This window comes from Ascaphus truei, chromosome 3 (assembly GCF_040206685.1).
Source record: "Ascaphus truei isolate aAscTru1 chromosome 3, aAscTru1.hap1, whole genome shotgun sequence".
NCBI lineage: Eukaryota > Metazoa > Chordata > Amphibia > Anura > Ascaphidae > Ascaphus > Ascaphus truei.
In genome coordinates, this window is record NC_134485.1 from 341,758,299 (window position 1) to 341,774,440 (window position 16,142).

A 16,142-nucleotide genomic window follows, 5' to 3' on the forward strand; every position below is an offset into this window, starting at 1 on the left:
CACATATGCTTGCATCGATACGGTGCCCGACATCATCCTGCGCGAGCTGCCCAATCCACTCAGGGAGAAGTATAGGGTGATGAGTGCTGGTTTACCCCAGAAGTATGCCATGTTAATTTTCAAGCACCACGTATCCTACTTGGTGTACTGCGGGTGGGCCAACAATGTAAACTACAAAGGAAATCGCGAATAAAGGGCGCTTCCTGAAAATTTAAGAAGGACTATGGTGGAGGAATAGCGGCGCTATTTTTCAATTAACGATCCTGTAATGAAAATTGTGAGAGACGCCATTAATGGCATTTTGCGTCCTACAAGGCATTGGCACTGGAAGGACAATCTGGTGGGGATCGAATTTGCGTGACTGTTCAACTGTTGTTTATTTTTTGACTTGTTGCTTGTTTTAACTTGTATTAATAAAGAAATGTTTTTACTTACAAAAGACCTGCACAACTCCAGTCCTCGAGGGCCGCAAACAGGCCCGGTTTTCAGGATATCCTGAAACTGGGCCTGTTGGCGGCCCTCAAAGACTGGAGTTGTGCAGGCCTGACTTACTGTACTGTACACCATCCTACTGTAAATATTTTGACTTTCTGTAATTTAATAAAGGAGATGTTGCATGTTTTAAATTTTATTAATAAAGAAATGTTTTTACTTACACAAGACCTGCACAACACCAGTCCTCAAGGGCCGCAAACAGGTCAGATGTTGGTATATCTATGCCAACGTAGTATACTATATACTCAATACATACAGGAAATCTTAAAGGGTGTTACTCAACTGGAACTCATTTTACTGGTACAGAGGAAGGACTGGTCCAATAATGATCTATATGTATAAATACACATTAAGAAAAAGTATTTGATTCTGTCTACACCCCAGCGGTTATAGCATTAAGAAGACAACATGTTGAAGAAGCGTGCATTGATATTAAAAACAACACTTACGAGAATGCCACATCCACCATTAGATTACATGAAGATACAAGCAAAATAAGGATCAGTAAGGGAGTGCGGCAGGGAGACACCATGTCACCAAAGCTTTTCACAGCTACACTTGAACTGTTTAAGCCAGGGGTGCACAACTCCAGTCCTCAAGGGCCACACAGGACAGGTTTTGAGGATATCCCTGTTTCAGCACAGGTGGCTCAATCAAAATAACTAAGCCACTGATTGAGCCACTTGTGCAAAAGCAGGGATATCCTCATAACCTGGCCTGTGTGTGGCCCTTGAGGACTGGAGTTGTGCACCCCTGGTTTAAGACATTCACTTGGGAAGGAAACAAAATAAAATGCAATGGTGTACACTGAAGTCACCTACGATTTTCAGGTCACATTGTTATTTTTGCCACAACTCCAGAACCTCCAGCAACAAGTGAAATGACAAGGGCTAAAGATGATGAATATATTTATATATTGGCAGGATGACCAGTGATCAGTGAGAAACTGAAACAGTTTGCAGCAGGAGTGTAATTCACTGTGGTTTATTTTGTCCACAGACTTAAAATAAACACTGGTGGGTACACTGTCCCTTTAAGGCAAAGTATCAACATAAAAGCTACTCCACTCAGGAAGCTAACTAAACAAAATAACTTCACTAACTACCATCACGGACAAGTTTAGCAGGTCACCAGTCAAACATAAAAAGTGTAGCAGAAGTTCAATGGGTAGACCTTTCCCTCACAGGTGTAGTAAGACAAACAGCACAGTCCTTTACGAGGTAAATTTACTGTGTCAGGACAAGTAAAACAGACAAAACAACATTGTGAACTCTGATTGGGTCCCCCCTTCCTCAAACCTCCCCCCCACCCCCCATCGCCTCTTTTTGCAACCTAGCGGATCTGCTCCTTCCTCCGTTTGAAGTTTATTTGATAGTAATTAACATAGTTTTCTATATGTATATGGCTTAATCCCTCATTGAGTTATTCACTGCCAATTTCTGTCTCTGTTCTCTCTCCCTCTAGGACCATTGTCTATATTGGATAGTTTCTAATATGTTTTTTAAATAGTTATTTTATTAATGTTTGTATTAAACAATCAGTTGCCTATAGCAACAATTTTACTAATGGTTCCTATATTTTTAACTGCATTCGCGTTTACAGAGGGGTATTGAATAACATAATACATATATTAATATATGTATTCTTTGACCAATACTCCTAATTATAGGCTAAAGCTGTAAAATTCCAGGCATTATTGAAATCCCTGTGCTCTGATTCGTTAAAATTCCAGGCATTATTCATTCAGTAATGCCCGGAATTTTTGCAGCTTGCAATGTGTTTATTTCCAATGTGTTTATTTCCAGCCAATCAGCTTTTCCTTTTGTCACAACAGCTCTGAGACAGGGCAGGGGATTGGTCAGGATGCAGGAACAGCTCTCAGACAGGGCAGGGGATTGGCCTGATAGCAGCAGCAGGCAGTGACTCCTCCCCCTCCCTCCGTGAACACAGCTTCATTTTGAGTTGAGGAGCGAGAGAGTGTTTGTGTAGCTGCAAAGTAAGTGCTGTCTGCAGTTGTTTTTATAGCTGCAGTTTCTGTGTGTGTGTGTGTGTGTGTGTATATGTATGTAGCTGCAGCTGCAGAGTTTGTGTGTGTAGCTGCAGTTTGTGTGTGTGTGTGTGTGTGTGGGTAGCTGCAGTGTGTGTGTGTGTATAGCTGCAGTGTGTGTGTGTGTAGCTGCAGTGTGTGTGTGTAGCTGCAGTGTGTGTGTGTGTGTGTGTAGCTGCAGTGTGTGTTTGTGTGTAGCTGCAGTGTGTGTGTGTGTGTGTGTGTGTGTGTGTGTGTGTGTGTGTGTGTGTGTGTGTGTGTGTGTGTGTGTGTGTGTGTGTCTGCAGTGTAGGTGTGTGTAGCTGCAGTGTAGGTGTGTGTAGCTGCAGTGTGTGTAGAGCTACAGTGTGTGTGTGTGTGTGTGATTACACAGAGGGGGCAGCAGTGTGTGGATATAGATAGCTGCAGTGTAAGCATATAGAGGGGCTTTAATGTATTTACCATTTTATTTTAATTTAAAAAAATCTATATAACTATACAAAAGTGTCTATTATTTATGAAAAGAGCCTACATTTAGCCTATAATAGTAATAATAATCCCCTCAGAACAGGACATTACTGGCCAATAATGCCCTGGCTGGGTTAAAGTCCTTCGGCTTCGCCTTCAACTCTTCCAGCCAGGGCATTATTGGCCAGTAATGCCTTGTTCTTCTGGGATTATTACTTAAATATAAGAATATATGTATTTCTTATGTTTGTATTAAACAATTAGTTGTATGTAACAACATCTTTATTAATTACACCTGTAACATCAACCAATCCCCGCTCATAGAGGGGTTTAAATAGTACACACCCTTAATTATTCCCAGATGAAGTAGTGTCTCCTACAAAACACGTTGGATGAATTATTGTGTACTTGCCTTGCCCCCATTACACCGTGCCTTGCCTCATTATATGTGTGGGGTTAAAGTCTTAAAATTGGATTTAATAATCCGACACTGCTTGAGATTGGCCATGTGCCTTCGGCTGTTTTTGGACGCTGACATCACTCACGAGCGCTTCGGACAGAGTCGCCTAACGATCAATGGAGTTTCCATCTACACCTACCCAGTCGAGTGGAGCGTGGGGGAGCATGTGCCTCGTATCGGGAGCGGGGCTTTACCGGAGTGGATGCTTGCACTGTTGCAGCGGTTGTGCCGTCGCCTACTTACATTGCTCCTACCTGCCCATCCAGCTATCCATGCGAGGCTCCAGCTACATTAGAGATCGTGACGGTTTTTAAAACACATTGCCTACATTGAATGTTTATGTTGTATGTGCATACATTTCCTCTTTTGATACTGCACTATGAGAGTTTGCGCTTTTCTTCATTTTTCCATTTCTTAGTTCTTGATGTTTGAGCCATCTTCTTGATCAGTGGCGACTCTCTCACATACAAGGGAAGTTCCTTGAACCACTTTACATAATTATGTGTTTTTGAAGTGAAACTTCTTTAGTGGCACCTCTGATGGGATAAAACTGGATGATCTGGGGCGAAATGTGAAACGGAAGTTACGTCACGTAATGGACGCCACTCCGCTCACACCGCCCCTGTCACATGTTGCGGCGGCGGCGGCGATAGCCGGCGGCGCCGCTCCTAATGGGCCCCTCCCGAGCCCCAGACCCCCCCGCCCAAGCCCCCCCCCCACACACCGTATCGCGCCGCTCCTAACGGCCGCTGCCATGCGCAGTTGTGATGGCGCCGCTGACGGACGCCACATATGCGCATAAGCGGCTGGCAGCGGCGTCGTTCCCCCCACACGCGTTCGCGGGCCCCCTGCGCTCGCATACGGCGCACCACACGCGCGGCACAGGGGCTCGGCGCCGGCTCCTGGAAGAAAGGGTGACCCGGGCGGCGCGCATGTACCCCGCGGGGGGGGAGGAAAGGGTGTGCTCAGAATTTGTGGTGGGGGGGTGCGCAGGATTTGTGAAGGGGGGGTGTGCAGGATTTGTGAAGGGGGGGGCGCAGAAGGGGAGGGGGAGAAGTGGTGCGCAATTTTACACCCCGCCCCTGGCTGCAGCAGGACACACACACACACTGACTGCCCCCCCCCCCACACACGCACACACACACTGACTGACCCACCCACACCTCCCCACACACTGACTGACCCACCCACACCTCCCCACACACTGACTGACCCACCCACCCCTCCCTACACACTACTGACCCACCCACACCTCCCCACACACTGACTGTACACACACACTGACTGACCCACCCACACCTCCCCACCCACCCACACCTCCCCACCCACCCACACCTCCCCATCCACCCACACCTCCCGACCCACCCACACCTCCCCACACACTGACTGACCCACCCACTCACACCTCCCCACACACTGACTGACCCACCCACCCACACCTCCCCACACACTGACTGACCCACACACCCACACCTCCCCACACACTGACTGACCCAAACACCCATACCTCCCCACCCACCCACACCTCCCCGCACACCCACACCTCCCCACCCACATACACCTCCCCGCACACCCACACCTCCCCACCCATCCACACCTCCCCACCCACCCACACCTCCCGCCCACCCACACCTCCCCACCCACCCACACCTACCTGCACACTGACTGACTGACCCACCCACCCACACCTCCCCGCACACTGACTGACTGACCCACCCACCCACACCTCCCCGCACACTGACTGACTGACCCACCCACCCACACCTCTCTGCACACTGACTGACTGACCCACCCACCCACCCACAGCTCCCCGCACACTGACTGACTGACCCACCCACACCTCCCTGCACACTGACTGACTCACCCACATCTCCCCGCACACTGACTGACTGACCCACCCACACCTCCCCGCACACTGACTGACTGACCCACCCACCCACACCTCCCCGCACACTGACTGACTGACCCACCCACCCCTCCCCGCACACTGACTGACTGACCCACCCACACCTCCCCGCACACTGACTGACTGACCCACCCACCCACACCACCCCGCACACTGACTGACTGACCCACCCACACCTCCCCGCACACTGACTGACTCACCCACCCACCCACACCTCCCCGCACACTGACTGACTCACCCACCCACCCACACCTCCCCGCACACTGACTGACTCACCCACCCACCCACACCTCCCCGCACACTGACTGACTGACCCACCCACACCTCCCCGCACACTGACTGACTCACCCACCCACACCTCCCCGCACACTGACTGACTCACCCACCCACACCTCCCCGCACACTGACTGACTCACCCACCCACACCTCCCCGCACACTGACTGACTCACCCACCCACACCTCCCCGCACACTGACTGACTGACCCACCCACACCTCCCCACCCACCCACACCTCCCCGCACACTGACTGACTGACCCACCCACACCTCCCCACCCACCCACACCTCCCCGCACACTGACTGACTGACCCACCCACCCACACCTCCCCGCACACTAACTGACCCACCCACACCTCCCCGCACACTGACTGACCCACCCACACCTCCCCGCACACTGACTGACTGACTGACCCACCCACCCACACCTCCCCCGCACACTGACTGACACACACACTGACTTACACATACACACTGACTGACACACATACACACTGACTGACACACATACACACACACACTGACTGACACACATACACACACTGACACACATCCACACACACCCCCTCCCCCCCCCACACACACACTGACTGACACACACACTGACTTACACATACACACTGACTGACACAGATACACATACACACTGACTGACTGACACACATACACACACACACACTGACTGACATACACACACACATACACTGACTGACACACATACACACACACTGACTGACACACATACACACACACTGACTGACACACATACACACACACTGACACACATACACACAAGGAATTCACACTTAGTGCAAATAGCTAATACAGGGGATGTGTGCCGAGCACGCGCATTCTAAGTCAAATTTATTTGCGTTTTGTCACTGAAATTGTATTTTGATTTTTAATTAAAACATCACCAATACAAATACAATTTCTGTGACAAAAGTCAAAGCAGTTTCACTTACTATGCGCGTGCACAGCACACACAGCTTTTTTTCTGACACTTTTCATTGAATTTGTTCCCAATATTAGATGTATTAGTCACTTTTTAGCACTTCACGTGTAATTATGAGCGCGCTAATTTGTTTTTCACAAAACAGGCAAATGTTATACTACAATATATCCTCATTATTCTTATCAAACATTTAATTTAAAAATTATCTACTGTTTTTTTTTCACATCAAAATATTTCTATAAAATAATTCTTAATAATAACCTGGCCATGTGCTGAGTGAATTTGCCCAGCTGGGGTGCTGAGAATTGCTGCTTTGCATCTTTGTGCTGAGCACCTGCCTCATGCTACCAATGCTGAGAGGCAGTAGAAGGAGGAGGCAACATGGAGAACTTCCCACTGGAAAATAGTCCCCTTGCCCATCACTTCAGCTGCCCCAGAATTGCTACAATTGTCAAGAACTGACTTGTAACTTTTCTCTTGTCACTACAACCTTAAAACTAGCCCAGTGTATGTTCTTAATGCCATTACATTTCAGCTTCATCTGGGAGTGCATCAATAATCAAAACGTGAGGTTTACAATTGAGAGCACATGAACATTGATGAAGGTAGATTAAATCATTTCTTGAAGTAGGTGGTCTTCCTAAGTTCCCAACATCACAATGAGATAGTTCATGTGTGCCGGTGGGAGGGGGTATGAAAGGCTCCGGAAGTGGATGGGGGAAACCTTGAAAATGAAGTCCCGAAATATACTTCTAAACTGAAACAGTTCTTAGTAACTAAACAGGAAAACCCTCCCATCACCACACATGTCTCATCTGGCAACTTCTTACTGCAAAAAATAATCTTTGCTTGTCTTGGAAAAAGACATTCATTTGTTGTTCTTAACATTGCAAATGTAACAGATGTCGGAGTTTGTTGTTTTTATTCCAGTGCTTACATGATCCATGAATATTTCAGGGGTTATTCCAATGGGAAGATGATAAAAGTTACTGCAATTTAAAAATATGGATAAAGGATGTTTCCTATACGCATATATAACTGTGGTTGGCTATTTGCCCCAGGCAAAATGTAGAGACTGAATGAACAGGAAAGATGAAAGAAAACGCTGTTAACATTATTCAACTACTGGAAATACAGCAATTGAGAAAATGTCAGAAAATAACAGAGTAATTCTTTCTTGCTTGTGCAGCTCAGGCTAAAACCTTAACAACAAACATCCTATCACTGCCTTTGAGTAGATGAAGAAATAGCACGTGGAACGCTTTTATAAGAACACAACAGAAGGAGATTTTGTAATATAAAAGACTGTCCTTTGTAATAATAATAGGTGGCAAGTCTTTGATTCAATAATGTCTTTTGAAATTACTGCTAAATATTCTAGTATTAAACTAAACTATATTATAGTATAATAATAAACTAAATATTATTTTTGGCTCAGGTTGTCACAAAGGAAAATAAAATCATTCCTGCTTAAAATTAACTCTACTCTGGCTGATTCTCTACTGTTTAACAAAAGACCTACATTTACTTTGAATGAGTCAAAAATTATCTCAATAATTATCCCAAAACAAAAAGGGATCAATAGTCATATTCATATGAACATATGTAAAAATATCGATAGAAGAATTCTAATTATCACTAAGATTGTCATTAAAATTAAAAGTTGTTGTTCTTTGAGTGTCTTCTTAACATCACACTTCCATCCGCAGTATCCTCTTACATCGGTTTTCTATATGGCTCTTCCTTTCTCTGTTCATTAGTCTACATTCTCTCATTGCTACTTTGCCCCCATGTCGCTTGCTCATTTACCTGTTCTGTCTTTGTTGCTCACTCCATTCTTGTTGTTCTTTTGCATCTCTTCATTCATTCTTGTCTTTAAGACTTCTGGCCACATAAACTCTTTTTACGTTTTACTCTCAATCAGTGTTAGGAACAGTACATTTTACAGGCATACAAGTATTGGTAGTGAATGGAGCAAAGTGAATACATGGTGTGCTAGGCTGCGATTATAGTGCAGGCGACGCGACGGTGACGTCAGGATGCGGTCGCTGGAAATATCAAATTGAGATGACTTCCAGCAATCTCGACCAAGCCGTCGCTCCATCGCGTTGCACTTACTATAAGTGCACACGCTTGCGGCAATGCATTTGTTTTGACGCGCTGTCGCCGGCACTATAAGCGCAGCTTTAGACTGGCTGTAGACAACCAAAAGTCTACAACTCCCAGATGTCTTGCAGATTACGACTCACCCACTTCCTGCTCCGAGGCCTATGTAAGGTCAGGAAGTAGCAGCCCTCAGGTCGATGCAACTCTGCCCCAAGCTTAAGGCTACGGCCCCAGTCCTCCATGCTGCACGTGCGCTTGGTGGCATGGCGACATGGCGGTGCGTGCAGAGACTACAGCCGCAATCGGCGGTCTGTAGGGGAGATCTAGGGAGGGCGCGCAGGGGTGGGGCCATGACAGGGGCGCAGCCACGACGCGGCATATCTGCCCTGCCATCGGCTGCGCACGGCCACGTGACCGCGTTGCGGCACAAAAAAATTCTTGTCTTTGCTGCCAGTGTACAGGTCACAGCGCTTTGTGCGCCTACACACCCACAGCCACTGGGGCCTGCCCCATAGAGAGCTGTGGTGTGTGGCGCACATGCCATAGCGCACGCCCCCGTGACCACCGGGGACTCAGCCTTAGTTCATGTCCCTGTTCCCTGTCTCCTACCAAGCTAACTATATTGCCTTCTCTGTGCATGACCGCAGATTGCTTTGACTTTGCTTTTGCCTAATCCCTCAAACTACATTGCCTTACATGTGAACGCTCTTGGATTGCTCTGGACCCTGCGCTTTGCGTACCACCCTCCCCTCCCCCACTCCACTCTAACTCTTTCCTGCCCCTCAAGTTATATTGCTACTTGCCTGTATATTACCTTTTTTATCTGTCTTCCTTCCTGAGCTTTTGTCATGCCTCAGCGTTCTCAGATGGGGAATATCTGATTTTTGTGCAAAACACTAATTTGAATGCTCATTTACGTCTTAACTTATAAAAACCACTCTGCAGTATTTGGCTACAACCAACCTCCCGCACTCCTGCTCCATCGCTTTCAGTGCTCCACCACTCGACAACTTTGCATGGCCCAATCCTTCCCCCACTTCATATTTTATAATACTGTAACACCCCAAACCTTCCCTGTTACACTCAACGCCTTCAGCAGCACTTCATTCCTTGATGGAATTGTGGGTCCCAGTTTTCCTCTTGGCAGCCCTGGTACAGAACCTCTGGAAATTGAGTCCATGATTATTAAATATCATGTTTTAGCTATAAGTGAGCTCAGCTCCATAAGGTCCATTGGGTGTATGCCATGAGAGCCAGATGCTTCACTTGTTAGTTAATGTTAAGGTTGTGGCTTCCTTTTGCTGCCATATTCTTGCAAGTTGCTCCTCTTTATTTGCAGAGACAAACGTTGTATCTAATCCTTTTACTACTAATATCCATAAAGAACTACGAAAATGGTGCATAATAAACTTATCAAGAAACACTAAAGAACCATATACAGATAGAAAGAAAGACAAAAGTAAATATTTTAGTGTTACACTCTTAAATGTCCAGTAATTTTGGTAGAGGTGATGTATAAGTTAACAAAACTTGTCAAATATAGCCGCTATGGTGATTAAAGGGTTAGGGGCCATTAGATTGTATATTTTCATGTACTCCTGCTGGCAACAGAGGACATGGACCTGGAGTACGGTGATGAGGATGCCATTCATGATGGCAGGAGTAAGTAGAAAGTTTTATTTACTTTATTTATACTGGTTGGGTAATGTTTGATTTTAGAATGGGCAAATGTACTATTACTCGCCATTCTAGAAACTCGCCATTCTAGAGCTGCGATTAGCCTCGATAAACTAATCGAGGCTAGTAGAATTGCACGAGTTTCAGAGCCTGCCGATAAGTGGCTTATCGCCGCTCGCCCGGCAATGTGTTTTGGACAGGAGCCAAAATTGTCGATTCATGCTTTTATCGCCCACTTATCATGGCTTATTGAATAGCATTAGACATTTTGTCCGAAAAGGCCTCGATACGTGGGTTATCAAGTCTCATAGAATAGGCCCAAAAGTGTATACTCTATTGAGGCTGTGATCTCTGAATTAGTGTAGGGAAAAGCTTTATTTGAACATACTGTAGTAGTTCCTAGGTTGGATTGAGTTTCTGCTGCTGTTTCTATAATACTAAAGGACCTCAACATGTCCAGTTCTGAGGAGAAAAGGGAGCAAGAGGATATGATTGAAAATGTCAAATATATGAAGGGTTTCAACAATGTACAGGAGGGAAGCATATAGTATTTCTGAGCAGTGCTCGTACTAGAATTGGAAGAGAAGTGCTCTTTCTGGAGCTGGAGGGTGACAGGCTCTGCGAAACTGCGAGGAAGTACTTTGTCAAAGAAAGGGTTGTAGATTTGGGGAATAACCTCACAACAGAGATGGTAGGGAATTAAAAATGATTGGGATACTTTAGGTATAAGACAATCCTAAATACAGTATGAGAGAAAGTCAAAGATCAAATAGGGTCTGAGGGACAAGTCGTTCTTATCTGCTGTTAAATGATGTTTCTATTTTTGTAGAACGTTTTAGGATTAATCTTACTTTCCATTGCAATCATTTTTTAAATAATTGTTGCCATGACTTTTGCAACTTTTGTTACATTCCTTATAATTTTGAAGTGAAGCCTCTATCCCTTCTGAATTCTATAATGTAAATGCCTCCCTTTTTCTTTAATTGCCACTTTTCTCTTTTGCTTCACTGTATATTTTTCCAGTTCTGTTGGAACATTTGATTCTTGGCTTGAGGGGTGAGAGGTGGAGTGGGAGTTGTTAGTAATTCAGTTAACAGCTGGCCATAAACATATTTTTAATGTCTCTGTGGTGCATTCTACAAGTAGCAGGTTAATTTTACACTGGGTGCGGGAGCTATTTTTAGTGTCAGACTGACAATAACAATGTTTATCTGGGGTTAATAATCTAAAATAATCTTGACCAGGTGGAGCTGCCACGGAGCAGAGATGCTCTCTGGCAGGCCATGCAGAAAGAGTGATGTGCATTTATATACTGTGCCAGACTTCATTGCACTCCAAGAAAACAATCAGTGAGCAGGAGGAGTTTCAGCAGGCCAACATTAAGCAGTTCATCTAAGGCTGCGCTTATAGTGCTGGCTATATGACCGACTACGCGACTGCGTCATGTCAGCCGTCGCGGTAGCTATTGCGATTCCTGCACTCTGGTGCAGGAGACCAAGGGAGGGCGACAGGCGGCGTGGCCATGAGCGGTTCGCCCTCATTGGCTAAACCACTCACGTTCCGCTGATGTCACGCAGCGATCGCCGAAAAAGTCAAAATCCTTTGACTACCAGAGATCGCAACTGCTCTCACTATGAGCACCCGTGACAGACTGCATGTACTGCTATGGCGCTGCGCAACGTCGCAGTTGCCGTAGCCAGCACTATAAGCGCAGCCTAACAGACTTGTTATACGGTTATGGTAAAAAGTGACGTGCTTCCATTTCTCTTTTCCAAAAGAAACTGCGTACACTTCGCCTGTTACAGCAGGATATTCCATTCCATTGTCTAGTCTGCAGACTAAATGAGTACTTCAGTATTACAGTAGGTGAAACCTTTATTATTTGGACTAACAATTGATATTGTAAGTAGAGATGGGCGAATCTGCCCAAATCCGTTTCCCGGATTTTCGCTCATGTTACCCCCAAAATCCGTTTCGCTGTGTAAAATCCGCAAATGGATCCACGATTTGCGGAATCCGCGGAGTGTGCTGGTGATAATAATAATACAACCCACAAAATGCAAATTGCTTTTTTTGACATTGATCCGCTGAAATCCGCAGGTTAAAGGAACCGGCTGATTCACTGTGGATCCAAGTTCGCCGCCAAAATTCACAGGGTAACAGGGTATGTCCAATAGTACTCTCTTTCCCCATAGTATATCTGTTATGTAAGTCCCTAATAAGTTCAGGGCATTAACAGGTTAATCTGTGGGCTCTTGACCCCCCTTGTGCTCCTCCTTTGATGGACAGGGGTGCGGTGATGACTCATGGCCTGTGTGTAGCCTATCAGGGAATAGGTACAGTCCATTGGCCCGCCCCTGCTTCTTGAGGAAGAGGTAGAGTCAAAACTTATTCAGTTGTGCTCTGGAGTGAGAGGAGAGAGCATGGGCTGTCATACTCTCCCATTGTGAGGATGAGCTGGCCCACCCCAGGCATAGGCCTGGGTAACATCAGACTCATTGCCCGCAATACTGGGCAGGCACCACCTAGAGGGACATGTGTTCCTCTGGACCTGCATCCGCTGTGTAAAAGACGGCAGTGGATGACTGTACAATAAAGCTCCTTGTTTATCACAGTCCTGTCTGAGTATCAGTCCTTGGGCAGGAGGGAGAAGAACGCAGTAGTGGGGCTGATTTCCAGAACACCCTGGAGCCCACTACAGCTGGAGACCTTGAGAAAGAGCAACTAGCTCGAAACACGTTGGTGGGGGCCGGAGGGCTCGGTTCCTGCAATTTTGTTGATCCAATAAACATTTTTAACCTGGGTCCCACTCTCGATAGCAGTTATTCAATATCAGCTGTGCGCCATCTCTCCTTCCTGTGGATGTCTGGTCTCTGTGGAGTAAACGGCAGCACACACCTGTGGAGGAAGTTCCGTTGAAGACCCTACACAAATGTGAGTTATTACAACATATACCTGAATTACCTGACACTTACCCATCCGATGTTATGTCTGGTCACTAGCCAGTGAAAGCCACACGTTATTCAAGTGGGACTTTTTCCAGCTATTCGGTACCTAGTGGAAGTGGGTTTTATTTCAGTGTTGGAGTTTTTGGTCTGGAAATTTATGGGACCTCCCAGGGATACTATATTGTACCTTCATGATTTTCAGGCTATATAGCCAGTGGCTCATGTTTGAGCACCATACAGTTTTTGTGATTTTTTGCCCGCAATACTGGGCAGGCACCATCTAGAAGGACCTGTGTTCCTCTGGACCTGCATCCGCTGTGTAAAAGATGGCAGTGGATGACTGTACAATAAAGCTCCTTGTTTATCACAGTCCTGTCTGAGTATCAGTCCTTGGGCAGGAGGGAGAAGAACGCAGTAATGGGGCTGATTTCTAGAACACCCTGGAGCCAACTACAGCTGGAGGCGCTGAGCACCTGAGAAGAACTTCAGTATAAGAACCCAAGCCTGTCCTGGTCTCCACAATACCGCAGACAGCTCAAGATCTCCTGGTGCAAATAGGTAGTGCACCACACACACGTAGCATAGGCTGTGGAATTTCCCAGAGGGGGAGGGGGGGGGTGGAAGAGTGCTATATAAGACAAGCTCTCGAGTTATCTCTTCAGTAATTGTTGACCTGAGGAAGAGAGAGAACTCTCAAGAGCTTGTTTTGTGATTTCAATTGTTAGTCCAAATAAAAAAGGTTTCACCTGATACTAAAGTAGACATTTATCCTGCACTATCGCAACTGGACTGACACAGCTATTTCTACTTAATTCATTGTTAGGTCAGAAATATTATCAATATTATAAATTGTATATAACAGGGTCACCTGGTGCGTGCTCCGTGTTCCCTTATCTCCCTGCGCGGTCGCGCCTAGCAGTGGAGGCAGGGACAGAGACGGGCGGCACTGCGGGGGAGTAGGGAGCGGCGAACGGCTCGCCGGAGGCTCCCTCAGCAGGGCACCGCCATATTGAAAGCTCGCACATGCGCAGAGGCACAGTAGGGAGCGGCGGCCATTACACAGAGGCTCCGCATTACAAGACCCATAATGCAGAGGGGCGAAGAACACATGACGCCAGGGAGCCAATAGCGCGGACGGATTCCCCTGCACAGAAGAAGATACATTTTGCGTGCTGTGAAGACCACGCCAGTCGGGGCTGGGACAAGGTTAAGGGAGGTTGTGTGTGCAGGGTGTGTGTGTGACCCTCTGCATTAGAAAAGGTATCCCCTAGGCCCCAGCTAGGCCTCGACTCACTTGTAAAGCTTGTGGCTGCTTTAGGGACAGGCCCTTAGGTAGGGACTCTGTGCCATTAGCCATTTGGTAGTCAGGGACATAGGTGCCACCCTGCGCAGCCCTGCAAGGTGGGTTCTGGGACCAGAGATCCCAAAGGACACAGAGAATATTCTGAAGATGATATTATCCACGCCGGAATTCACCCCACGCGCGGTGGATGACAACGTTGGATAAGACGGATTCCCTTTTGTTACTCTGCTATACCAGGGTGCAGGAACCCCGGGCAGGTATCTAACCAGTGCATAAACACCCCATGGGATAGCGCTATCTCCAACACATCTTGAGGTGGGCCTTGACATTGGGACATGGACATCTGGGAATTGGTGCCTGGCACCCATGGTACTTTGGGACATTCACTGTGATTCAGGTGGGGGATATATATCTTGCTGTGGAATACAGAGTATCTATGATATTGCGTACTGAGGTTATTGTTGTGTTATGTTCTTATCTGCATGTAGTAAACTGTTTAACCATACTCTAGTGTATGTGGTTACTGTATGCGGGTCCTGTGTCATGGGTATTCTACACTCTAGGATCCTGCACAGGTGGAGGCGCTGTAAGTACGTTCCAGGATACACCCCACTTCCCATCAGCGGAGGCTCAGGCCTCCTGTGAGCCTGACAGGTATTGCACCGCACCTGGTAATGCATGTAGATTTCCCCACAGGGTCCCTATCTGCGATTGGGGGGAGGGAGGGGCAAAGTGTGATACATATAATAAATGGAAGTGAAGCTTGTCATGGGCTGCCATGATTAACTTATGCACAAGGGGGGCGGGGGGGGAGATAAGATCAACAGCCTAATTGTAGTTTAAATAATGATTAATTACATAGTTTGGGAATTATTGGAGACCCATTAATTGATGATTTGATACATTTACAGCTTGGATCATGGACATTTATCAGTCTGTGATACTGTAGGGCAAAAAAAGTGCCTTTAATGAGCATGCTCCTTTAATACTACTTTAAAATGCTACTTTAATGCTCAGGGAAATTAAGAAGGGGAAAATGATGGTTTTGTAGTACAGCGGCTCATAAGCAATTGTCAATTTATCAGCACCAGTGCAGCAGGGCCCAAATTATCTCTTCCCTGACAACTCTAATTAGCAGCATAACATGCTGAAAGGTTAAGGAAGATATTAATAACGAATAAGTACTGCACAGCCCGGAATAATGAAGGTACTAGATAGTTATTTCCAAACTCAAACAGCCCAATTCACATACATTATACAGTTACTGACACTAGAGTGTCAAACTGGGAAATAAAGGTGGCAGAAAGGGCACAACAAAGCTATAATACAGCTTGCACTCATTTATATGTACAAAGAATTAATTAGCGGATACCTACAAATACTCATAAATGCATGCATATAAACATATGTTAATACATGAATATACATATGCATACATAATGCAGAAAAACACATGGATATACAGTACTCAGAACAAACTGATTGCCCTTGCAGCCATATCAATAGACATAATGCATGAGAG